The sequence below is a fragment of the Hylobates moloch genome, unplaced genomic scaffold (assembly GCF_009828535.3).
Source record: "Hylobates moloch isolate HMO894 unplaced genomic scaffold, HMol_V3 SCAFFOLD_8, whole genome shotgun sequence".
Lineage (NCBI taxonomy): Eukaryota > Metazoa > Chordata > Mammalia > Primates > Hylobatidae > Hylobates > Hylobates moloch.
The window spans coordinates 68,908,992-68,936,640 of record NW_026652283.1 but is presented as its reverse complement, the minus strand read 5'-3'; the positions used below and the strand labels follow the sequence as shown (position 1 = coordinate 68,936,640).

At 39.6% G+C, this 27,649-nt stretch overlaps 1 protein-coding gene across 4 annotated transcripts in view; it reads left to right on the top strand.

Moving 5' to 3' along the window:
- The window catches only part of PBX1 (PBX homeobox 1), a 294,207-nt gene that overhangs the window by 165,171 nt on the left and 101,387 nt on the right, over positions 1 to 27,649 (top strand). Inside the window, exon 1 of one of the 4 annotated variants that reach the window (XM_058443230.1) lies at positions 2,213 to 2,380. The exons of the other annotated variants lie outside the window; for them this stretch is intronic. The gene's annotated coding sequence lies outside the window, so the exon portion shown is untranslated. Of the gene's footprint in view, positions 1 to 2,212; positions 2,381 to 27,649 lie in introns of those variants that run through there. 4 annotated transcript variants of the gene reach the window in all.

Genomic DNA, 27,649 nt, shown 5'->3' with positions numbered 1-27,649 from the left:
GAAGAAAAAAAGATGTTTGGATCTCTCTCCCTCTCCTCCTGTCTCTTCCCCTCCTCTTCCACTGACCATCAAGATTCTGTTCCTCATTCTCTTCTTTGTTTTGGTCATTTTCCTTCTTTGTCACTTACTTTCATGATGCTTGTCCAACTAAGACCATGCCTTAGCAACCAGTGATTTCTTGAACCCTTTGAGGAAGGGTATGAACTTCACAAAGGGTGCAGACGCACTGCCCAGGACTCCTTTTTGAAGAGCAACTGCCCAGGGTGATTTCCAAGATGATTCTTCCAAACCTTATAGCCGTGATCTTGTTGAGTTATACATATACGATTTTCTAGTACTCCCTGTTAACAGTAAGCATGGAATTTCTGGGGGAGAGTCATCAGATGTATCTTAGGGTCACATGGTTTGCAGAAATGGTAAACTTTCTACACAGAGGTTCAGAAATCAGCATGGAAAGAAGCTTTAGAGATTAGGAGCTGAATGCCCTTGTTTTATAAATGCGAGGATGGTGTAAGGGAACTTGTACCGATTGAGCACCTATCATGTACCAGATTGTACATGTACCTAGATTGGGCATTATGCATCTATGACCCCCAAATAGTGAAGTAATGTATTGGACATATTGGACACTCCTACTAAAACCCAATCCCTTTCCGGGCACCAGACGACTGCTTCCTAAACCAAGAAGCCAAAGAGAGGGAAGAGAGGCGCAGTACAAAGAAGTTTCTTGGGCTGACTCTTTAGAGGCTTATGCTCCACTCTACCTGCTAAGCTGTCAGTAGTTGTGAACCCTTCCCAGAAGCTGGCAGTCTCGCAGACACTGGGAGGTGGCCAGACTGGATGTGCTTGGAGCATTGGCAGTCATCAGAGAATTAATGTTGGATGAGCAGGGGTGGCGGGCATATGAAAGGGGTTGCAGGGAGAGATAGATAGATGAATATACAAACCCTCAGTCATGCCATCTGACCATCTGAGGTTGTGTGCATGGTGGAAGGCCAAGAAACACATTCTGAGAAGGGGGCGTGGACTTGTCTAAAAGGACATTTTCCTTTCTGCCTAGGCCAGCCAGGCAGCAGAGCCCTGCACTGCCTGCGACTGAGGAAGACTCTGTTGCTATGCACCGGAAGCTTAATTTTATTATTGCTCTCCCCTATTTAATGTCTGTCTCTCAGGCAGCTGGTGATGTTTTAATGAAGCTGGAATTGTATAGTCTGTAGCGCTGGATAATCATAAGCTGCCGAGTCAGAATCAAATTAATAATTCATGAAATTAAAGTGTATAATTAATTTGAACTGTGCAGATGAGAAGAAGGGCCAGAGCCCACAGCCTGGAAGGAGCTGAAGTGTGGGGAGTGTTTACTGAACTCAGCTTCTATTTCCAAATAGTATAAATCTGCATGTGGGTTAGGTGTAGTCTGTGGGTCTACCTGAACACATATGCTTACCAGAAACAAGGTTCTTTCAACTAAAACCTGGAACGACTTTCTTAGAAGTTCAAAAGCATTTTAATTGGTTTTGATTTACCCTTCCCTGGCCCCAAAAGAATGTTGTTTGAACGGAAAATATGATACTGGGTTACAAGTCTTTGTTGCATGGAGGTCCTGCAGAAAGTGCCATCAGAACCTTTGCTTCTGCAGTTCAAAAGGTCATAAGTCAAATGCAAACATTCAGGAACTCTACTGAGCTTCCAGGCCCGTGGATTTCTCACCCGTAAGTGCTCTTTGTTTTTCTCCCTCTCTCATGTACGTATGTCATACAAACAGAAAATACAAATGACTTCTCTAGCCAGGCTTCCCTGGGCCACATTGGAAGAAGATGAATTGTCTTGTGCCACATATAAAAATACACTAACACTAACAATAGCTGATGAGGTAAAAGAAAATCACAAAAAAATCTTATAATGGTTTAAGAAAGTTTGTAAGTTTGTGTTGGGCCACATTCAAAGCTGGTCTGGGCCGCATGTGGCTCATGGGCCACAGTTGGACAAGCTTGTGTCTAGACAATGTTAATGATATGTTTCATGTCTAATATCTTATTTTTCTTCACAGATGCCCATTGCAGTAGCTGCAGATTTTTTTTTTATTTATTTTTATTTTTTTATTTTTTTATTTTTTTAGTGCCCATTATACTAGCAACAAAATGAGGGGAAAGCAACTCAAGTGCCTCATTCAAATGGGGAATGGCCTGCAATTTCTAAACCACTCTTCCTTTCTTGTATTCCTCTTTCAGGCAAATATGCAGCGTTCATCTTTGTTGCCTCTCCAGGTGTGAGAGGCAGTGTAACATCCAGGCTGTTTACATAACTTGCGGGGTGTTTTACAATGTACTCTGCAGACAATTGCTGGGATCCCTTTATTGTCTTTTTAAAGATGACTATACAGGTGGGTCCTTTTTCGGTTTTTGAATGATGAATGCTGTGGTATCATAGGAAACAGAGGAATCTCTGGGTTAGCTTTTCATTAGAAAATCCTTTCTCATGTTTAAGCTCCTAAGCAGGCAGCTTACAGCCCCCATCCCCTTCCTGCATCCAGTAGACTTGCAAGGAATTAGAAGGCAAAACCGGCGTCTGTGATTGTCCATTCTTCTTTGTCAGGCCTTTCAGAGTTCCTGTTCTAGAGGGACAAATGACTGGAGGCCATGATACAGACTAATGATGCATAAGTCCCCAAAGGTTTAGATTGAATTGAGGCTCAGCTGACTTCACATTTTTAGGTCTTCAGTATGTTTATTTGTCCCTCACATAGCGGCTTGATCTGTCTGCCTGTATGTTCACATAGTTAACCAGAAACACTAGGAGGAAGTTGTACCAGTGAGATACCTCCTTAGGATTCAAGGGCCTCCCGTGTAACCATTTTCTGCACATCAGCTCTCTTTGCTCCTCTCTTGATCTGCGTGCTTCCCCTAACTTGCTTCTGCTTGCATGGCCTCAACGGCTTCCTTACAAGTTTCAGCCACTGGTGGTTTGCCAAACTGGCTGATTACCCATAAACACACAACATGGTTCTGTTTTGCTCCTAGCAATCCTTAAACCATTGCATGTCTAACATTCTCAGACTAATTCACAAATCAGAAACATCTGATGCCCAACCCATACCAAATGCATTTCAGGGCAAAAATTATGCTCCTATAATATGTCTGGCTTCCTATCTTCAAGGCACTTTGCTTACACGACTGAATCCTCACTGTGAGGTGTAGCTATCCATCATTTTTGAGCAAGAAAGCCAAGATGGATAAATAAGTGACTTGCTCAAGACAACTAGAGTGGTTGGCACCATGATGGGATTGGTTGTCTTATTTTTCAGTTGGTACATGGAGTCTTCGATGACCCCAGGATTTGGAAATGAAATTTAACCACCTTAGAGCTTCTGGAATTTTCTTCTCTTGTGTTCAACTGAAAGTTTCTGACTGCCCTGGGTGAATTAGATGTTACCTTACTGGAAAAGTATTATACCGCATGGTTTCTTCTATAACCATTTTAACCTTAAAAGCTTAATCTGTTTTTAACAAAATTAAAAATAATTTGTGACTATAGTGGAATGATCAGAGTTTGTGCCCAGTGTTTACCTGGGAGCATTTTCTTTTTGCATACAAACGTTTTGGTCAACCCACGGTTGCCTCCTCCAGGAACAGAATCTTTTGATTCAAATACATTGATTAAAATTTACAGAGACTGTGGTCTTTCCCTGCCATGGGTTTAGTGTAGGGAAAATGGGACAGGATGAGAATGTTGATTCCTAAGTCTACTTGTACATTACCTGAATAGCTGGACAATGACCCTGCCAGCCCAGTTATTTTAGCCATGCAAACAGTGATTAGCTAAGATTGCCACATGATCAGTTTACTCAGTTATGTGGCATTCAGCCATAAATATGGCTGGAACCAATGAATTAACCAAAACAACCTGGTCACATCTGGGATATAAATAGATTCATGCTAAAGCCACATCAGGGAATTTTATAAAATTGTAAGCATAGCCACTTGCCATATTGAATTAGCACTACGCTTGACATCTATTGAGTATAAAATAGAGGTCTACGGAGTGTAAAATGGCCTTTAGAAAGTCTTTTGGGAAGATAAGTATTTCCTATAACCTATAATGACAAAATAATGTTTTACTAGTAAAAGCAGCTCTGTACCTCACACTGTGAAAAAATTTTACAGTTCTTCAAAAAAGAGTCCTCCAAGCACATCTAGGGGACCTAGAGGCCCGTCTGAAACATTGCGGTTCCAGAGGCACATCTAGGCGAAATGGCATTGTCAGAATCCCTTCATGTAGAGGCAGAATCGGGGCTCAGCTTTTGTCTTAGTGCTGTTTTTACCCCCAAGAGATTCACTTATGCTTCCATAATGCAGGAAGAAACCTTCGCTCTGGTTTTCTGTGTTCCCTCAGCTACTGTTTTTGATCACTTCATTTTGGTTAGATGCTTGAGCAGTGCAATATGGTGTTATGGTTTTGCTGGAGCTCAACACCAAGCTTTGTCTTTATTAAGTTACACACCCCTAGGGATGAAGATTTTGACCCTTTAGCATCTCCTGAATGAGTTATTGCACTCACCCCTTGGCATGCTCATAATGAACATGTAATGAAATTCAGTAATTAACTTACTTATGTATTCATTTAATGTGTGCCCTTAATATCTGCCTTATGATCTAAGAAAATCTCTACAATTCTGTTGTTTTTGATTGTAACATTCTAGAAGACAGGGATTATGCCTAAGTAGTTTTGTTTACCATTCACTGTGTCACGTTAATAAAACTAAATCAGGTTATAATTCAGAGGAATGTAATTCTTACACAGGAGATTTTAACAGTTTGTAAGTACTAACGTAGTTTAGAAAGTTCTGTAATGTGCAGCAGAGTGCTATAGTTCTTTGGGGTATGTCTTCTCTTGCCTCATCCACTTGCCAGGTAGCAGTGGCTTTTTATTCTTAAGTCTTAGAGATGCATTTAGAGTTACATACAGAGATATGGTGGAAAGGGGTCTTGAGTTGATTTGGGGCAAAAGGCAACCGTCCCCATGCACTAGAGATGAATCATGCCCACCTCCCTTTGTCATGGGAAGTGGCGGCCTCTGCCACATCTGATATGAGGCTCTTCGCCGTTGTTGGCTGCTGGAAATTTGGATACAGGTAAATGGTATATAAGCCTTCTTTTTGCTTGTGCACCAGAAGTCTTTGTCCCAGCCTTCAGGTTAGCAGTCAGTACTCCCCTCTCCCAACCTGTAGGAAGTACTTGTGAAAAGTTATCTGGTCTGAGTGGGAGGGTCTTAACCTCATTGATGTTTTAGTGTGACTTGTTTACATTTGTGTGCTCCCTTCGTCATCTGCTGAGGATATGAGAAAAGAAACAAATGAACAAAAAGTGGAGATAGCTCCTTCCTATTCATTCTTCATTTGGTATGGTTATAGTTAAGAGAGGTGAGCCACGCTGGGCGTGGTGGCTCATGCCTGTAATCCTATCACTTTGGGAGGCCAGAGTGGGAGAATTGCTTGAGTCCAGGAGTTCAAGACCAGCCTGGGCCACATAGTAGACCTTGTCTTAATTAAAAAATTAGCCAGGCTTGGTGATATGTGCCTGTAGTTCCAGCTAGTCTGGAGGCTGAGGTGGAAGGATTGCTTGAGCCTGGGAGGCCGAGGCTGCAATGAGCCATGATTGCGCCACTACACTCCAGCCTGGGTGACAGAGCGAGATCTTGTCTTAAAAAAAAAAAAAAAAAGAGAGAGAGAGAGAAGTAGATTGGTGAACCATTTTAGGTCTTGCTTCTTGGAGAAGTGAGCAAGAAGCCCACAAGTGTTGAAAAGGTTCTGCACAAATGTGCTCCCATTTCCTGTGCAAACCAATAATTTGCTTGTTTTCCAAAAGGATAGAAGTAATTCATAATTTTCAGAAATTATTTATCATCATTATAACATTTCCCCACAGGCAGCAGATAGCCCATTATTCAGAATTACAATGTAGTTTGATTTAGATAAGGCCAGAATAATGAAATTGGAAGAAATGCAGAAAATATGGGCATTAATGTTAACTAAACATACTTCATTCAACAGAAGGAGGGAAGCTCTCTCAGCCAAAGAATTGTTTATTTTCCCAAAAATGCATATATATAAATTTTTTTATTCAGGGCCTCTGGTTTTTAACTTTATAACACTGGTTGAGTAATTTTTAACTGCAGGATGCATCTCTTTCCCGATATTCTCCCCACCCACCGCAACATATTTCAGTTTAAATGGCCTGTTATTTTTCTTCATAGAGCTGTGTCTCTGCATGGGTGAGAACTACAAAACCAGTCAGGAGGAATTTGATACGCCAAGTGGGTCAGCTCATTATAACTTCTAGGAAACCACAAGATAATTGTAGGGTTACTGCTGTTAGGCTCCTCAGCATTGTGTTAGGCGTTTATACTCTTCTCTGTTCAACTCGCAATAGCCACTTCTCTTTTCAGTACATTTGATAGGACATCTGAATAAAGGTGGTTGACAAGCATTTTCAAGCAGAATTTTCAAGGCAGCATCCAGGAATACTTGGTAACTAACCTCAGAGGTTTAAAAAAGTAAAAAATAAAAATAAGTGGTTGAGTTCTTACAGTGAGTAGGAAATTAATCTTAGACTGCCTGTATCAAATTGAGCCTCTTTATTGATAAAAAGTGAGTTTTCCCTAAATGATAACCTATTGATAGATCTGCTCACTATGAAATGGACAGATTCTGCCTACTGAATTACCTTCTATTTATCCTTGTGCTTCTTTTTTTCTTCCTTTTTTTTCTTATCTTTACCATCCAAAAACATTTTTTAAGAATTTATTTATGCAAATTAACACATACTTTTAATATGGATATCAAGATTTCAAAGATATTGTGTAAATATATATATATACACATAATATAGACATATACATATATGTAACTAATAGGAAGCACTTATTTGGCATTTACTACAGGTATATGCTTGGTTCTATTCTCAACATGTTTCAGGCAATTTATTTAACCTTTTGGAAGAAGTAGATGTGGTAGGTATAATTATTATCTCTCTTTTGCAGTTAAGAACCTGAGTCCTAGAGAGGTAAGGCAACTTGCTGAAGGTCACACAGCTTATAAGTGGCATATTTAATCAACCTAAGCAGGCAGTCTGACTCAAAAGTCTGTGCTTTTGATCAGTACACTGTACTGCTTCTCAGTATAAGTATAATAAGCAAAAGACAGATAATAAAAATCATTATAACAATAATTAATATAATAAGTAAACGTTACTGAATATTTCCTATGCATCAGGCACTGTGACAAGCATTGTATATTCGTTGTCTCATTTAATCTTCCCAATAATTTAATGATGTTGATACCACTTTATCCCACTTCAAATATTAAGAAACAGACTTAGTTTCTAAACCTGCCCCAGTGTTATATAGCTGGTAAACAGCAGAGCCATTTATTGTTGGGGTAAACCCTGGAGGGCTTCAGGACATCTGAAGTCCACCATAAATCACTGTGAGGGTAGCAGAAGGCAATGGAAGTTAGGGATGGCAGGTGGATCAGCTGGTTAGAGCATGGAGTTAGTGAATCCACTTCTTGTCAATTAATTCTGCCCTATTCCAAGAATACAGCCATCAACAGTTAGTCCCAGGGTTGGTGGCATTGTTGGGGAAAGAGATTGCAATAGACTGGTGCAGATCAGTTACCTGAAGCTCATGCCTTATCTGTGGCCTGGTGATGCTGCTGTGTGCCCAGAAGCCAGTCATATGGATGTCCTGACCTGTCCAGCACACACCTCAGGAGTAGGAGATGTGGGTCTTTGGAATGCTTTATGTGTGATGAGGATGAAACAGTTAAGTGCTACTTTCTCATCCTCAGCCTTATGACATTAGTTAGTTGTGTAAGATTTTGCAGAGAGGTATTCCCTCCTCTACCCTTTTGTCGCAGGCCCCTCTCATTCCTCTGAAAAGGTTCAATACTCCAGTCCCTACCCTCAAAGAAAGACTTTGCTAAGCAAAAGTATCTATGGCTCTCTCTGTTCTCCTTGCTTTAGCTAGCACAGCTAAACTGGGATCTCACCAGTCTGACAGGCGACCTCCAAGATTCACAACCCAGGAAAAGTACTGCTTTGCATAAGTTTAATCAAGACCAGAGCAGAGACAGGACACAAAGTCAAAAGAACTCAATCAGTTCTGTCCCCTTGGTGCTAAAGAAGCAATTAGAATAATTATTCTTTTGCAGTATTTTGCCATATTTTTTCTCTTTTTAAGATTTGCCATCACCCATCTCTAGATGGTGGCATTTTGGGTAGTTTTTATTTTTATCACTATATTTTACTGCATGTTTACATTTTCTTTCATGTGCATGTGTTTCCTTGTTTAATGTGCAAAAACATAATACATAGAGGGGTAGCGTTCATCAGAATAAGGTCAGAAAAATGGAGGACTCCAGTGTTTTTTTGCCATTGCTTTCTCTGTTTATGTGTGTGTGTATGGGCGCACTCGTGTGCATGCATGTGTACGCGTGTGTCTGTGTTTCTGACATATGGGCAACAGGTCTTCTGCAGGCTGGACTCCCTCTCTGTAGGCTCTAGGGACTTCTCTATAAGAGGATGACCTACTTAACCTATTTTTGCAAGTATCTTTTGCCATTTTCCTACCCTCTGCTTCCCTACCCCCATCAGACATGTTAATGGCTCATATCATCTCCTTTCATCAGCAAAAAAAAAAAAAAAAAAAAAATCCCTCTTGGCTTCTCTTCTGATTTCAGCCTGTCACTTGATGAGGTCCCTGCTATTTATATTTTTGTTTGTTAGAAGGGAGTGGGGGAAATATAAATAAAGCCCGGGCAAACCCAACCACCCTGCTGGATATGAAGGGACTCCCTCATATTGTGGCAGCAGGGCTGCCTAACTGGTATTTAAGCAGGGACCAAGAGGTCCACACTGTGAATGCCGTTGAAAGGGTTACTGGGAAATGCAAACAAAAACAACATGCAAATGAGGCTGCCAGCAACAGGTAGACTTAATCAGATGCTGTCAGATGAATTCAGCATCTCCCCGATTGTCGCCTCTCTTTGCCTCCCATTCGGAAGCCCTCATCTGCTCCAGATGTGGTTTAATTTACTGCGACTTGGCTAATTACTGTAATTAAGGATTAATTACTGTTAATTACTTTCACATAAACTCAATGCCAGTCAAAGAGCGGAGCCTTATGAAGTCTGCCACAGAAGTGAGCATGAGCTCGGCGGCCTGTGTGAGCTCTGCAGGTCTCTATGTATCGCCTGGGCCCCTGCTGCCACGAAGCTTCCTGACCTTCCAGCATCACCAGCGGGATGGGAGTTCAAAGGTGGGAGAGGGGTCAGTGCTCAGGCCCTCATAGTGCGTCAACTACCAGGCACTTTCCTACACAGTGGGCAGCCAGAAGAACAGGGACAATGTTGGGGAGAGGGCCTGGACAACCTGGACAGAGATGCACGAAGCACCAGCCTTTCCCAACAAGTGTGGAAGCCAGTCTTGTATTCTTTCTCTAGTGCTACACTGTTGGCTTTGTGAGCTAGTAAGAAGCCAACATTCTGTATTGGTGCTGGGGTATGGGAGATGTTCACCATGGGTAACCGGAGCAGAAATAAACTTCTCTTATTAAAACATGGTCTTATTTTTGAAGTAAGGAATGGATAAAAGGATGGTTACTCATACTGCATGTACCTAATTCTACAAATATGAGGATTAGTGCCACCCCAAATACCTGTTCTCCAACTTCACCTGGATTCTCAGTTTTGCCAGTTAATGTTTTCACTTTTTCTAGAGAAACTAGTGACTGTAGGACTATTAAAAATGTTCCCCTTTCCTTAATTCCTGAAATCAATCTCCTTCTAGCAGATGACATTGCCTTCCGGTTCATGGAGGAAGTGGAATCCTTTAATCTTGAACTTTCTCAATCTCCCCGTACATTTTCTTCAAATGTATCTATCTATTAGGTTGGTGCAAAAATAATTGATGTCTTTCCATTACTTTTAATGGCAAAGACCACAATTACTTTTGCACCAACCTAATACACTTTTTTTCTTTTCTCCTTTCTCAGTAAGAATCTCTGTTCTGCATAAAGATGATTCCTCTACCTGTACTCCTCATACTAGCCTGCTGTCTTATCTGTCATTCCCTTTGATGTTTCCTTCTCTGTAGCCAACAGACATTCTCTTCCAACCTAGAGAACCTACAGAAATTACAGAAACCTTCCCTTGACTGGATCTTTCTTAGCTATATACAGTCTTTCTCTTTCTTATGTCATTTGAATTCTCAAAGACAGAAGTCTATACTTCCTCAACCCACTTTAGTCTTCCTTTGTCTCCATCTTTGACTGACATTTTTTCTAGTCAGTGTCACCAGGACTCCACAGTTGCTTAATGCAATTTATATTTTTCAGTCTTGATCTTATTGAGCCTCTTTCTTAGCAGTATTTGATACTTCATGACTTCTCAGAAGCTCTACTCCCTTGACCTCTGTAACCCTGGGTGTTTTTATTCCCCCTATTGGGCATCTTTTCTCACCAGGTTCTGAGATATTGATGTTTCTGTTGAGTTTTGACTTCAGACTGGCTCTGCATGGATCTCATTCTACATTCTTGTTGAGGGATCCCATCACTCTCAGGGTGTTTGTGACTCACCCACTAGACTGAGAACTTCTTGATGTCAGACCTTGTGTCTCATTCATTGTTGTATCCCACAAAGACATAGTGCCATTATCAACACAATGGGTCCCTCCTGCTTGATGGACCATGGAACCTTGGGTCCTGTGCATCTCCGTGAACCACCAAAGGTACATAGGGCCTTATTTCCTGTGTCGCTTTCACCCTTGCACCAGAGGATTTATCTGCTGGGTATGAGACAGGTCTTTGTGACAATTTAAAAAATCATAGGACTGGACTGTTTCAAAGGAGGCCCAAAGGAGGTGTTTTTTGATAGCAAATTTCAAACAGTACATTGATGGTACATAAAAGGAATACTGGGTGTACTATGTAGTATGTTTTTATTCTATATACTAAAACCTGTTTATCTGTTTGCACATAAGTAAGGCTATCTTCATATTGACTAGATGATAAAGCTCAAGTGTAAAGGAAACCTTAATTTGGGACTAGGGAAACAGGCAAATTAAGTTTTTAATATATCCAATTAAAATTTTTAATAAAAATGTTTGACAGTCTTATATTTGAATTAATTATAAGATTTTTTCCATTGCATTAAATCATTTTACATCTTATGCTAAACTTGACCGACTAAAAGAAAACAACTTTTATGCAATTAAACTATTTGTTTTTTAAACAGACCCTTTTGTGTTTGCTGAATCGGCAGAAATGTTCTACTAATTTTTTTCTGTGGGTGACTAATTAGCAAATGGATTGCTGGGCTTTGGCTTATTCGTGCACATATTTACTTACTGAATATTGCCATGTTGTGTAAGTATGGATTCATTTTGCATGTGTGCTGTATATTTTTCACTACCTGTTTGCTGACTGTGATTTTAATGGACATTCGAATGCATGTGATTTCAGTGGGTGTGCACTTTACTTACATTTCGAATACGTTGGATCCTACCACTATGTACTTTGGAGTTATCTCCTTGCTCATTTTCTCCAAGAATTTTGTTGTAAGCAGTATATTACTGAACATTCAGATTCCCAGTAATGGCTTGAAGGAAGCATTTCTTGTATACAATGAACCCGAATCAACTTCTGTGAATAACTCATTTGCATTTTTAAAATACAGAAAATATAAAAACTACAATACTAAATTAGTCAGCTACATCCTATTATTTCTTGTCTGAATACTTAATTCACAATTCGAATTTCTCCCTGAAAGTGACTTTTGTTTTGCAAGCCATCAGATAGTGTGCTTGCCATTACTCACCAAGTTCTAACTCATGAAGTTATGGATTGAGTACTCTTTCCCCCATATATGAAATGGAGATAAATGATTTACTTAACAAATATGTATGGAGTGCCTGCTGTATGTCACACATAGTATAGGCCCTGAGGATAATATGGTATTAAATTTTCTGTGGTGATGAATTATATACACTATGACAAAATTAATAATAGAGCATTACAATGAGTAAAAATTATTGTTTGATATATTGAACAGTTGTTTCTCTTGTGGTTGTATTTACTTAAGTGCCTGGACAGCATGCAAGGGGGGAGGAATGGAAAGATGAAATTTTATATGATGGTACTCTGATCTGGAGAGGGAATATTCATATACTAACTTTCTGCTATTACTTTAGGAATATCTCTGAAGTAAAGAAGTATGGAATAAAGAGATAATATTATGATTTATTATTTTCCAAGCTGGATAAATAAGATGAAAAGGGAAACAGAGACTACTCCAAATGCTTCTATAATGCACTGTCAAAAATATACATCTCCAGCTAAAATTTAATATAAATGCTTAATTTGTTTGATTATAGGTATTATGCAGTTATTTACACTATATTGCATAAGCTATACGTGCTCTACAGTTTTAGCTCATCTATAATGAGTTGATAACATAAATGTATTCATATTTTTATCACCACAATTATTTGAAAAAATCTTGCTTTTGTAAAATGAACTATTTAGATAGAAGTATCCATTACACTTGGCATTGTAAGAATGTATTGACTGCTTAGAAAGGACCAAAATAAATATCCCTAGATATACATAATTTATATATGAGATTAAGTTATATGTATTATGCATCTATAAAACATGTATGTTTTTGCTGTCACAGATTTAATGTAAGTATAGATTGGTATTGATATGTGCCTACATGTGTGTTCCGTGAGTACAGAATCAGGGAGTTGTATATAAAGGCCTCATTGATGATAGTGGGAACAAAGCTGAAAAGAGAGCAATTGAGAAAGAGGGAGAAGGAAAGAGAATAGTAGTGATTAAGCTAGCATTGTTCTATACAGATCGCTAGCTGCCTGCTATTGTTTTCCAGCATTTGAAGATGAAACATATTCATTTAGCTTTCAGAACGAATGGCTTTAATAAGGGCAGAGCGAGAGAGGTGGGGTAACACTGATGACTAGAGAGACCCATCAAGGCTCCCCCTAAGGCCATTCCATCAGTGCCGAGGACCACATGACCATTAACTCTGCAATCAGGACAAGTTTTCAACATTCCGGGGTATCCTTCAATGGCAGAAAGAGTCATTTGGAGTCAAGAGAAGATGTATATCAGCAGTAATTGGATTGTGGCCAAGGCTCTTAAGACAGTATTATCTATGGTAAGGGAACAGGGAGGGGCTGGACAAAGCATGAGGCATGTGATTCAAGCCATAGCTGAGAGAGCAGTAGCCACTACAGGCCACAGGCTGGGTGAATGCTGCAGGCATACAGAGCAAGCAGTTTGTTTGCTCAGGAGTCAGTGTGGCCTGTCTATGGATGTGAGCAATCCTCCATCTCCAGCAGAAACTGGCTTCTGAATATCCTGCAAGACAAAACGTTGGGCTCAAAAGATGAGGCCATCCCGGTTGCACTTGACTAGACAAAGCTATTGAAGGCCTGAAAGTGCCCCATCCAGCCTCTTCCCACTGCAGCCCCTCTCCCCTCCCTTCACCCTGACTACTTCATTACAATCTGCCTTCAGGCCGGAATTGCCCTGCTTAAGCCTCAAATCATTATAATTACCATTATTAGAAATAGCTGCGGGGGAGGCATTGGAACACCAAGTAAAAATGTGTGAGTGTGTCCGCTGGCCCTGGAATCACTCTTTTTGAGCTCGGGGGAACCACAAGGCATGAGGGTTCCACCAAAGCCAGCTAATGCGACGGCTGTCAGCTCCACTCACCCCACCTGTCAAGAGGGGGATGCAGTGGGGTTCATTTTTTTAATTGACACCTTCCTCTCTCATTCCACGCTCTCTCATCTCAACCTAATTCCTCCTTTCATCTTCTTTCTTTTCTATGAGAAAAATTCATTCCTCTGTTATTTGAATAAAGAAAAGAGAAAAAGCCACAGAAGGAACAATGACATATACATTATCCTCCAGAAAATACATAGATTTTAACAAAGGCAGAAGTCAGGAAATGCACCAAAAGTCAGAAGAATAATTGTGAAGCAAATATGAGGCAGACAAGATGGACAGATGGAGGAGAGAGATGTAGGAAAGAAGGCCAGCAAAACAGGTTGGAAAGAAAAGAGGAAGGAGAGAGAACATGCATAAAAATCAGAGGGAGAATCAAGTAGAGAAGAGATAGTAAAAGTACTGTATTTCTTATTGTCTAGTTTACTTCTAGTCCTTCCTTAAATGAAGGCTAGAGTTTCACTCTATTAAAAGAAAGGAGAGTGGGAATATGGTGGAGCCAAAAAATAGATAACATGTGAATATGCCTTTGATTTTCAGCTCACAAGTAGTCCTTTCTATAGGTATTCAAGAGGGATTATGAGATGAGATAGGATTCAGTGCCATTGACAGAGACCCAAGGAGACAAGAAAGAAAGGTGTGTGTCTAAGTGGATTCTACCAAACAGTGGTGCCTGAGCATCTTCTTGCCTTGACTTTTAGCAGTCCTGAGAAGTCCGCCCATTTTCTCAGCACCCGATGGCAGAACTCCACCAGAAAAGCTCCAGTTACAGGCCATGGACTGATAAGCTTTTTAGTTCTTCCAATGGTCATTTATTTTCAGTTAGATTGGCACACATCACGTTAGTAGTGTCTAAAGATGTACTGGATAAGTCGTCTAAATAAAAAACTAAATTAGGATGAAATTAGAAAAATATATAAATATATCAGAGTTTTTCAGTATTGATATCCATTGTTTTTATTTTTGATCAATGAGGTCTAATTCACAAAAATAATTCACCAATTATAAGTATACAGTTTGATGACTTTTGATAAACATTTTTATTTTACTTGGTTTTTTTTTTCCTTTTTTTTTTTTTTTTTTTGAGACAGAGTCTCTGTCACCCAGGCTGGAGTGCAGTGGCATGATCTCAGCTCACTGTGCAGCCTCTGCCTTCCGGGTTCAAGAGATTCACCTGCCTCAGCCTCCTGAATAGCTGGGACTACAGGTGCACGCCACTAATGGGACTACAGGTGCACGCCACTAGCATGCCCAACTAATTTTTGTATTTTTAGTAGAGACAGGGTTTCACCATGTTGGCCAGGCTAATCTTGAACTCCTGGCCTCAGGTGATCTGTCCACCTTGGCCTCCCAAAGTGCTGGGATTACAGGCGTGAGCCACTGTACCTGGCCTGAGTTTTGACAAATATGTGTTTTCCTCTCTCCAGCCACAATCCCAATAAAGACAAGAGCATTCCCATCACACCGAAAGATCTCTTCATGCCCTTTTACAGTCAACCTTCCCCACCCCACCCCTGGTGCCTGGCACCCACTGATCTGCTTTCCATTGCTATTTATAAGCTCTTCTAGAATTTCATTCTTTAAATGAAATTATATGGAATATAGTCATGTCATGCTTCATATATATATACATATATATACACACACACACACACACATATATGGCTTTTCATGTATAATCTAAAAATAATGCTTTGAGATGTATCTACGTTGTTGCTTGGCTTAATAGTTTGTTGTTTCTGAGTAGTATTTTATTGTGGGAATAGACCACAATGTGTTTCTTCATTCATCCATTGATGAACATTTGGATCATTTACAGTTTGGGGTTCTTAAGAATAAAGCTACTGTGAACATTTGTGTGCAAATCTGTGTGTGGCATATATTTTCACTTCTCTTAGATAAATATCTAGGACTTGTATTCCCAAGTCATATGGTAACTCTCTCTCTATTTGGAGACAGAGTCTCTCAGGCTGGAGTGCAGTGATACAATCCTCTAGCTCACTGTAGTCTCAAAATCCTGGGCTCAAGCTATACTGCTGCCTCAGCTTCCCAAGTAGATAGGATTACAGGCATGTGCCACTATACCCGGCTGATTTTTATTTTCAATTTTTTTCTAGAGATGGGATCTCACCACGTTGCCCAGGCTGGTCTCAAACCCCAGACCTCATGCAATTCTCCCAAAGTGCTGCGTTATAGGCATGAGCCACCACATCCTGCAATATATTTAATTTCATAAGAAACTACCACACCATTTTCCATAGTGGTTATGCCTCTACCTCTTCTGGAAGGAGACCATATCATCTTTTCCATACAGGACAAATTAAATATTACAGATAGTGATAGAAGTAGGCATGGCTGGTATATAGGCTTCTTGTGCACTATAAAGTTGTCTATGCTCAGATGCATAGTTCAAATTAATCATTAGTCAACCTAGTTAAATTGTGCAGTTATTTTAAAGCAACAGAAAACTACTTTGCGAGGTTACATGTCACAGTTTCTCTAACATCCTACTTGGGCCACACCTTTTCCAAGAAACCTTCCCTAAGTAACTCATCCTTACTTCTCATTTCTTCCACTATTATTTATGTAAATTATACTGTAGACAGCATTTTTGTAACTGTTAGTTGTTTCTAGTTGGTGTGATGGCTTGTTTCATGATGTTTTGGTATAGGTCCAAAATTGGGGAATAGATAGTTACTGGGCTCCATGTACCCTGTGTGTTCAGTACATTCTTGAGTAAGTGAACCTAGTTTCCAGAAGCTGTAGTCCAGAAAACTACCACTCTCTCACCTAAAATAAAATATCTTAAATAACACATAAGGATTTCCCTGGCGCAAACCAATCATGGACGTACACTCGCCTGCAATTCAGTATATGTGTTTCTGTTCATTTGCCTTAAATGGGCTCCACATTCAGCTCCTTACCTTTGAGTAAATAATCATGCGATAAAGCTCAAGAAATACTTGGTTGTGGGTTTTATTTTTCCACCTCGGCTGCTAATGTGTTACCTAGCAGGCTGTGTTCTACACAGGGCTTGGTTCTCTCTCACAGCTTGTGGTAAGTGAAATTATTCCAAGATTCAATGAATACCTGCTACTGAGCGGCTTCCCTAACCACCCAAACTGGTCTTTTGTTAGTGGTTATTGAGAGGATTGTCACAGCCATTGACCTATGCAATTTTACTTCAAAAGAAATGAGCATTTTTCTTCCCCTTTCATTTCTAAAAGCAGATATGGCAATTTGCTTAAATTGCTGTCTTTAAAAGTTTAGATGATTATACTTTTTCCCCCCTTGCCTTTTTTCTTCCTTTTCATTTAAGCAGCACAGTGCCGTCTCTTTTTCTGGGATTGGACACGGTTCCTGCTGCAGGGTTCATGAAGTGGTTGTGCATGCATGCATGTGTGCGTGTGTGTGTGTGTGTGTGTGTATGTATATTATCTCCTTACACATTAGCGTTCATTTATCTGAGAACTCTTTTCAGACAAAGTAAGGCTACATTGAACTCTTTGATTAACATTTTATATTTTAATGCTAGGGTTCATTTTCTCTAGACCCCAATACTAGAGGTTTGCAGGTGAAAATAAAATGAAAATACACCTAATGGAAAAATCTCTGTCTCTTTATGTAGGAAGATATGGTAGCAACTAGCCTCAAAGACTTAGGAGTAGGCAAGATAGGTTACACCTTCAAGATTTTATGTCTAAAGAAGAAACAGAATTTGATATAAATATAGGAAGAGGAAATAAAAGGTGCCTGTGAAGAACTAACGCTAGGAACACAGGGAAGAAAGAGATGAAGATGAAAGGTTATGGCTAGTTGGCAGAGGCCAAGAGAGCGTCCTATTCTTAGACCCAGCACCTTGGGTCCAGTTTCCCTGTGTTGCAGTTATCTTTACTGTGATGTGTGCAACAAACCATACTGAGCCATATACTTGATGCCATATACTTTATATGTGCCAAAGAATATGATGAAATAAATACATTTTAAATTATAGTATGGAAAAAAAAGACTCAGTTCTGTCTTCAGGGAACTCACAATCTAGTAGCCAGACTTTATCCCTAACAGGGATAAAGGAGCTGTATTGCAAATAGGCCATCATATCAGAGTGAAGGCCAGTTGATGTAAAAATCAAAGCCATAACTATCTTTGGTGATGGTAGGCTGAACCCCTCAAAGCTCAGAACCCACTGATAAGGGTTTGTGTAACATGTAGTTAGTATATTTATTGAATACCTGATTATGTGCCAGGTATTGTGTTAGGTGTTTGGGATACAAAGATGAATTCATTAATTAATTCACAAAATATCGAATGTGCATCTATTATGTGCCAGACATGTATAGACATTATCTTCGCTCTCAAGGAACTTGCAGTTGGTGTAGAAGACAGATATATAACACTGAACTCTTTTCAGTACTTAATAAGAAGTACTTGATAATGTAGATATTTTGCTTAATTCTATGGGAAGATAGAAAAGGGGGGATCTTATTCTGCCCATGGGATATTGATATTTGATCAACTGTTACTAGATGTGGAATTAAGATTTTGAGATTATCGAACTTTAAATACTGTTAAATATGGCAGCCTGAGTAAAAATGTAAATATGAAAATCTTCCAAGAGCTAATAATTTATGTCTGTGTGAATGCTCATGTTTGCATTAATAAAGGTTTTATTTAGTAATTGATTTTCCCTGTCTGCCTTGGCACTATGTAGGATTAATAGTTTTGGCTATCCTCGATATGGTATAGATTGTGAAGCACATTTTCTAAAACGTAAGCAAAGAAGTTGCTCAAGGATATAACTCGAGGATATAACCCATAGTCCTTGTGGCTATTTGAGACTCATGAAGTGAAGGCAGCATTCATGAGACATGAGGAAGAGATCTCTGGACTCATAGGGCTAGAAGGTCTTTTTGGTAAAATTCCTTTTTCATATGATTCATACGTATGCCTTTATTATTCCAAAGAATGTTAGACAGATTTTCAGGAATATAAATGGCAATTTCTGTTAAGCAGCCTCCTTAAAGCAGCCAGAAAGGCCTTTGAAGTCAAATGTATTTCAGATCCAAGAGTTTAAGAACAGTGGTATTCTAGGTCATATGGTCTTTTGGCCCTGCCATTTAAATATAATATCTGTACAAGGAAGTAACTACAGGAGTAGTCTGTATATTCCTGTTGGTTGGCTGGTGGGAAGGTAGCTAACGTTTTGTTTCTTTCTTTTTCAGTACACTGCTTTAATAAACGGTAACAGTGCTTTAATAAGTCCCCTGGCCATCATCTTACTTATGATCTCTAGATGAAGACCACTGTGTGAAACTGGTATCCTAGGAGGTTGGAGTGAGCATGTATGAGAGGGTGTGTGTGTGTGTGTGTGTGTGTGTGTGTGTGTGTGTGTGTGTGTGTGTTGCTTGATTTATAAACCACTGAAGCCCGATGAAGTACTAGGGTGAAAATCACCTACGTTTCCAGAGGAAAAAAATGTCACCATCAATTCCAAGAGGGACTTGTAAACCTGAAACTAACAGCCAATGGTTTAATTTTTTTAAGGTAGATTTTTTTTTAACATTTCTAGGCTTACTATATTCTATCTGGAAAAATATAAATTTATGGGCAAAAAGAAAAGCTGAGAGTTGTAGTTTTCATGGGAGAGCCAAGCAAAAAATACCCATTATTGAAAGGCAGTCTTTTCAGGGATTCTTGAAAAGAAAGGTAACCTTTCTTATTCATAGTGCAGTTACCTCTTGAGAACCTGCAGATTAGGGAATCCTGTAGATATTTTATTCTATCTCAGGTAGGGAAAGAAAAGCCTTCAAAGGCTTTTAATGACAGGGTATCTGTATTACTTACGGATTGGAAGGCCCATCATGTATTCAATATCAAGGATCACAAAGCCAGGAGTGGTGGCTCATGCCTGTAATCCCAGCACTTTGTGAGGCTGAGGCCATTGGATCCCTTGAGGCCAGCAGTTCAAGACCAGCCTGGCCAACATGGCAAAACCCCATCTCTACTAAAAATACAAAAATTAGCCAGGCATGGTGGTGCACATCTGTAATCCCAGCTATTTGGGAGGCTGAGGCAGGAGAATTGCTTGAACGTGGGAGGCAGAGGTTTCAGTGAGCCAAAATCGTGCCAGTGCACTCCAGCCTGGACCACAGAGTAAGACTCTGTCTCAAAAAAAAGGATCACAAAACTTGGTTTTCAGTACAGTAGTAGATCCATTTTAAACCCAAAAGTAAGTACATAAATAAAAGACACATTGAGGCCAATATCTACGTTAGAACTCAGGTATCTACTTAAGGAAATTGCTATATAAAAACAGTCCATTTTTAGATAACCTTGTCCTAACCTCCCTCTGACTTAAAAAATGAAATTGGAGAGCGGCTGCTTGACCCAAAAAAGACCACATGAAGATCAATTTAACCAAATTTGGGCTTTTATTTAAATATCTACAGAATGGGGTTAATAGTCCTGGCCAGCTTGCTGCTTGAAAATGCTAGAGGCATGGCTTCTGAAAGTGACTGTAGAGCGGTTGACAGAGATGAATGTGAAATAGTAATGAATAACTTCATAATAGAGCAGAGATGTCATGGCTTTGCATACAGCTTTGACTCCAATAATACGATCCACTCTCCTGAAATGGGGTCAGTTCCTGACAAACAGCAATGTAAGCCAGTGAAGAAGATTCCTACAGGGCCAGAAACAGTGATGGGGCAAAGCCAGAGAAACCCAGCTAGCCTAAAGGGGGTGCCTGTAGTGGTATTTTAGCTATTGTATTCCTTCCGTACAAACACCCAGTCGATGGCTACGCAATAAGATGGCCATGATAATAGTAATATGTATTGCTATGATAACAGAATTGCTAATGATTCTATTGGCCTGTTTTGTTCATCCCCTTTTCTCATTACAATCTTAGAATTTTGGTTGACTCTGACATGTTGAATTGTGTGTTTTTTAAAACTTTTTTTCTTTATACCTTTTTAAATAAGGCATCCTCAGGACTCAAGAATATAACACTCCTAGCCCTTGGATCCACTAGTTTGATCTTATTACTTGATATTTACGTTCTACTGCTACTGTTGGAAGTGATGTGTTTCCAGTGCTCACTTTTGCATGGCACTGCGCTGCACCCCTTAGAATTTATTAAGTGCTATTTAAGAGAAGGTGCATCATCTTTTATATATGTTTCCAAAATTGATTCTAAGGGAATCCAAAATTTTGTCAGACAGCTTACTAATACTGTATCAGTTAAAGTTAAGTCTCTCAGCCAAGCACATTAAAATTAAAAAAAAAATGGTGGCTTAAACAAAGTCATGGAATAGAATTCCAAAGGTGGGTCATTAGGGAGCCAAAGGCCTTTATGAAGGGGATTTTCTACCCATCACATCAATGTTCCACGCACAAAGGAAGGAAGGAGAAGACTAGAAAGGGAATACTTCTCAACTGAGTTAGTTCTTTTAAGAAGCCTTCTTAAAACTCCAGTGTAACACTTACACATATGTACAGTTATCCAGAACTTAGTCCTGTGGCTACTCCTGGCTGCAAGGGAGGCTAAGAAATGTAATAATTTACCTGGGCATGTTCCTTGAATAAATTGGAGTTCTGTTTCCCAGGAGGAAAGGTAGAATGGATATTGGCTAGGTAACTAGAAGTCTGATGGGAACTTATGGACACGATTGATTAGTCTTGATTACTTCACTTCCACATTTGTCCCACAGCACCAGGAGATACACCAGGAGCTAGGGTCATGTGAGAGAGTGATGGCATAATTTCAGGAATATAAAAAGACACAGGCAAACTCTCCCCACATACTTGGTGATGGGAAGTGAAAGTCAGAAATTCAAGATCATGTGTCTGACTCAACAGGGGATTATGTTTCCTAGGTTTATTTCTAGCCTAATGTTGTAACTTTGGAGGAATTTCTCTTCTCTGTTCCACAGTTCCTTACTGCTTTACTGTGTTTGAATTGAGATATCAAAAATTTCTCATACTTACTACCAAAGAATTTCCAACCACAATGTCTTAGATACGTCTAAGGAGCAAATAATTATTGAACAGAGCCCCTCCTAACCGAAACAACAATAATACTCATGGTTATACCGACATTTTTGTAGCCTCCATAGGTACCCAGTGCAATTCAAATTCAAATGCCTCATTAGATCCTCTCAGAACCCTTTAAGACAGGGGTAGGATCTCACCTATGGGAGAACATCCTGATCTGGCGGAATCTCCTCTGCATCCCCAGTAGCTAGAAGAGTGCCTGACACAGAGTCAATGCCCAGTAAATAGTTTCTCCCCACTTTCCCATAGGCACTGTCTACTCAGGGACATAAGGGTCAATTCAAAAAAGACTGCAGACGTGGCCTCTGCTCTTAGAGAGCTGTTGATCAGGAGGTAGCAGATAGGTAGGTAATCTGAGGACATATTTTTCAGCAGCATAGGCAAAAATAGTATATATGTCCCAAACCTTAGTTGAGCTATTTGGGCTCTAATCTTATCTAAGAAGACAGTGGTGGGGGTGGTGGCGGGTGGGAAGAGAAAGGAGGGATTGCATCTTAGTTGATTGCCCGTCACCTGCCAGACTCTAAGCCATGGAATACACCAAACTTACAAGGTAATATTTTTATTCTCTACAACAGACTTGCAAAGTACTGTTTCTATTCCCATTTTCAAAGACCAGGAAACTGAGTCAGAGAGCAGCAGAACATTGCTGAAGGCCACGTATCTAATGAGTGGCAAAGCCGATATTAAAATCCATATTTTTTTCCTTTATGCCACATTGCCTCTCCAAGGAAAAATAGCAAAGCAGGAAGTTTAGACTATATAGTGAAAAATAGATGGAAAGCATGGGCCACAGGTTGAGCAATGGCCTGGAAATTAGAATTACTGAATTCTGTCTTTTCTCAACACTGCCCTGGGACTTTGCTTTATCATCACAGACTGTGTATTAAAAGTCCTTTATAAAGGATGGAGCCCTATACAAGTGATATTTCATCTATATAACTGTTATAGATAATAACAGTTTTATCTATAACTACATTTCTACCCTTATAAAAGTTGGGCTAATATTATTTTTTCACCAAAGTGCTGTAATAGTATGTTGGGAAATGCTCAGAGAACCACAAATGATGAACCTTTTAAGCATCACTACTTGTCAACGCAGGAACTCTGTAAAGTGATTTGAGGTCTTCTAATTGAGCTGCATCATCTAAATTTAAAGCACCCAAAGAAGGTAGTAGTAATAGTAACAATATCAGTTCAATAGTAATTAGTAATAAACCTAGTCAACCAGCTACAGGCTGGGCTAAAGCTTCTAAGCATTTTCTGCCAGAGAGAATTTACTCCTGCTCTGAAGTGTCTAATAAGGACATTAACAGAGCTGAGAGCCCATCTGTGAGAGGACTTTTTGAAGAGCAGCCTTCAGAAAAGTCTCTTAATTCTGCTGTGTGCCTTCATATATGCATACATGACTGAACGTAACTGACCTGACATTGCTGAGTTCCATTCTCCAAATACTCTTACTTCCCGATGCAGCCAGAATTAAATCACTGAGTCATGTGCCTATAGAAGATCGTTCCTATTGGTCCCCTCCATACATCGTATATATCATGATCAAACAGTCACTGACCTGTTGCTCGCACATGGCCCATGGCATCACCTAGAGAGGCATATGATTATTTTATAATAGAACATTAATACATGTATATTTTTAAATGGCTATTCTAAGTATTTCAAAATAAAGTGTTAAATTAATTTTCCTTCAGCCAAAGAAAAGCTAGAAAAGTCAGCTTTTAAGTTTCAAAGTATGTAGAGGTATGTTTCCTGTGTTTGGCATCTTGGTCATGCAAGAGGTTCAGTGCAGACGGTATAGGGTATAATTATAGGAAGTACCTCACTCGCAAGTCTCAATTGCTTAGCATGAAATTCATAGGTAAAAGTGGTAACAAGTAGTAAAATTGTAAATGTAATTTGAGAAAGCTATGGTAAATAGTTGTCTTTTTTTCCTAAACTATTCTTTTTCTTCTTCTTCTTCTTCAAGATGGAGTCTTGCTCTGTTGCCCAGGCTGGAGTGTAGTGGCATGATCTCAGCTCACTGCAACCTCCACCTCCCAGATTCAAGTGATTCTCCTGCCTCAGCCTCTCAAGTAGCTGGGATTACAGGAATGTGCCAGCATGCCCAGCTAATTTTTGTATTCTTAGTAGAGACGGGGTTTTACCACATTGGCCAGGCTGTTCTCGAACTCTTGACCTCGTGTGGCCAGGCTGTTCTCGAACTCTTGACCTCGTGATTCGCCCGCCTCAGCCTCCCAAAGTGCTGGAATTATAGCTGTGAGCCACCGCGCCTGGCCCTTTCCTAAACTATTCTTACCTCAATTTTTATCAGCCCTCATTTTGATAAAGCAGTTTTATATTGCTTTTATATGAATTGTCTCCTATGTTTTAAACAGAGAATTCCAGTGGATTCTCATGGTTCCAGTGAGTGCATGGGGTAGGGCTGATGGGGTTGCTGGCAGAAGAGCTATTACAAGATCCTACTCTTCTTCTGATGTGGGGCCATTTGGGCCTCTTTCGCATATTGGGCTTCTTAGTAATCTTAAGAAAGGAGTTCATGTTTCAGAAAATTCTTTTGAAAAATCACTGCATTTTTTCATTTCATTCTCTCCAGAAATCTTTGAGGAGGTATTGTTGTTCCCATTGTGCAGGTAAGGAACTGAGGCTTAAACAGGTGAGGAACTGAGGCTTAAACAGATTGAGTTTCCAGAGAGTACCTAACTCAAAATTTGCCTGAGTACCAGCTCTAAAATTCTGATCTTCTGACTCTACCATTTGTGTTCCTACCACTAAATACTGCTAGTTCCTTTTTCCAAATTTGAAATACCAGTAAATTTGAGAATGATCTTTTTTAAAAAATAGGCTTAGGCTGTAGAGAGTGCTATGTTTGTAACTCTCCTACTTATGTAAATTTAGCATCTGTATATGTATGAATCGTGTGTATATATATATATATACACACACACGTATGTATGTATGTATTTTATATACATATTTCAAAGTACAAAAAGGTAGACTGAAGCTATTCACAAAAGATAACTTTGGTCATGCTTATATTCTTGGCCTGTTATGGATGTAACATAACAGTATGTTTTTGTATATTTTGTGTTCTGCTAGATAGACTAGGTTAGAACAGCCCTTGACTTTGTGTGTCCTTAAGGAAGTAACTGTATCTCTCTGAATCTTGAATGACCACGGGCACACTGGAAATGAAAGTATTTGCCAGTTTCCACATGAAAAGTGAGTAAAGCAGAATTTTGCTTGCTGTCTCTTCTTAGGCTCAGGGTTAGAACAACTGTAAAATAATTAATAATCCTCTCATAGAAAAATTTGCTGGACTTTAATGATGCTAAGTAATCTAGGACTCAACCTGAGATACTGTGATACCAAGGTAGTGGCTATCTGTGCATTCACAGAGGAATTGTGTCTAGCCCTAGGGCATCCTGGGCTACACAGCTTTAGAATTTTGTTTAGATTGGAGGTTGAGAGCTAGAAGATAAAGGTTTACAAATTAGAACAGCAACATTTTTTAATCCACCTCCCAATTATACACAAATCATGAGTATGCATCATAAGTAAATGATGCATGCCAAGCAGTTCATGAAAAGAGGTGTACCCAACATTCTTACTCCAAAATGATCAAGTTTAGCCATTGTGATAAACAGTATGGGCACCATTCATGTTTTTGCTTTTAAGTTTTTGTTTGTCATGCCACAGCTAATTATACAAGCAGCCTAGCAGGATTTGAGATGCAAAGTGTTAAAACTAATAGTGTATGTCAAATCCTTTATTAAAAAGTACATGATAAAGAAAGATCATGTCACACCATAAATAGTAATTGTACAGTACAAAAGGTGTGTGTGTCTCCAGGGTACGTGGAGAGCCAGTTCATTGAGGTTCGACTGACTTTCCTTGCCTCACGTTTCCTGCTGGCTTCTAGAAGCAGTCATGTGGATCAGAGGCCAAGAGATAATTAAGTGGAAATAAGAACTCTATATCCGGCCTCTTTGGAAAGAGGTAGCAAATCCTCCTAATCAATTCTGATTCCTGCTGGCTTTGTTGCCTAAGGTCAGCTTAACAGTCATTAGAAGAGGTCACGGCAGGCTCTGTGATCTCTATCATCTAAGGTTAAATAATACGTCATTAAAGGGGTCAATCAGAAAAGAGCAGATTGTTTCCCTGTGATTCACATATTTTGCAGAAGCTTCTGGCTTGGAATTTCTATCACAAGTTTCAAATCTCACAGCAGAAATGTTTACACATTGCAGTTTGGCTGAATTCAGAGGAAGCTTTCCTGGATCTTTGATGAGAATGAGAATTGTGGTCATGGGAAGCATATGGCCATGACATTCATCCCTTACTCGAGATAAGATGAGGAGCAAGGTCAACACATTGCATCAGTCCTCAGATGAAGATTGGAATATATCACCCTAACCACATGGGACTAGGATGGGGTGAGCGTTGGGGCAGGAGCAGTGGTGTGTGATGGAGGGGTGGAGGAATGTTTCTCCACTCCAAGATGGGATCAGAAATGTAGGAGGAAGCCACAAAGAGCAAGCGCACCACTCTTGGCATATTTTTTCCACCTTGACATTGATAGGTAGACCTCACTCCCAGTTAGGAAATTTTCTAAGCTACCAAGAATAGGAAAAAATCAACCATAACTAAAGCGCTTCGAGATATTCTTCCTTGTCTTCATGATCAGGACAGTACTAAAACATTAAAGAAAGTTTGGAAAACAAAGGGAAAAAAATGCTGATAGCCCTGCCCTTCAAATATACAACTCATTGCATTTTTAGTAATGCCCCCTTTCAGTTTTTAATCTATTTGCATATATAATATATTAGCTAGCTAAAACTGGAACATAAACAATATATATCTTGCTTATTCATCTTACAACTTAAAATAATAACAGAAATTTTCTTTTACTTTATTACTTTTTATAATTATTTTTAACAACTGCTTAATATTTCTCAGATAGAGTTTTAAGTATTATTACCCTACAAATAGGTGAAAGTAATGATGAATAGCATTTAGTATAGCCAGTCCTGGATAGACACAGAAAGAAAATGATACATTTTTGTTTTTCTCCTCTTTCAAATTCTGCCAAATGCCACTCATCAGCAGTATAATAGTGAAATAAAATCCATATTCAGGTATTTGATTTGGAGTTGCTGGAGATTTTTGGTAGATTTAATTCTTCACATGATTAACCCACTGTTATTAGCAAGACTTGGACCCTTTGACCACAAAAAAACTTTTTAGAAGTACAGTAGCTGGGGGATGATTGGATGGGTGAGTGGATGGATGGATGGGAGGGAGAGCAAAAGGGAGAGAATGAATTTGTCATTGATCAAAGCACTGTGCATGGCTTAGGAGAACCGTGGACCAAGCAGGCCCGTATAGATGATCCACCCTGTCTGATGGTGATTACCAGCATCTGACAGATCAAAAGGATGTGGGAATGAGGGTTTGAATGAATGCAGGCATTCATCGCTTGAGCCCAGGAGTTCGAGACCAGCCTGGGCAACATTAGTAAGACTGTGTCTCTACAAAACTAAAGTCAATTAGCTGGGCAAGGTGGCACATGCCTATAGTCCCAGCCACTTGGGAGGCTGAGGCAGAAGGATCACTTGAGCCCAGGAGTTCAAGGCTGTAGTGAGCTATGATTAGAGTGCACGTTAGCCCGGGTGACAGAGTGAGATCCCAACTCCAAAAATTGGAAGAAAAAGAAAAAAGAGTTTTCAAATTGGGGGCTAGTTTGTGTGTGTGTGTGTGTGTGTGTGTGTGTGTGTGT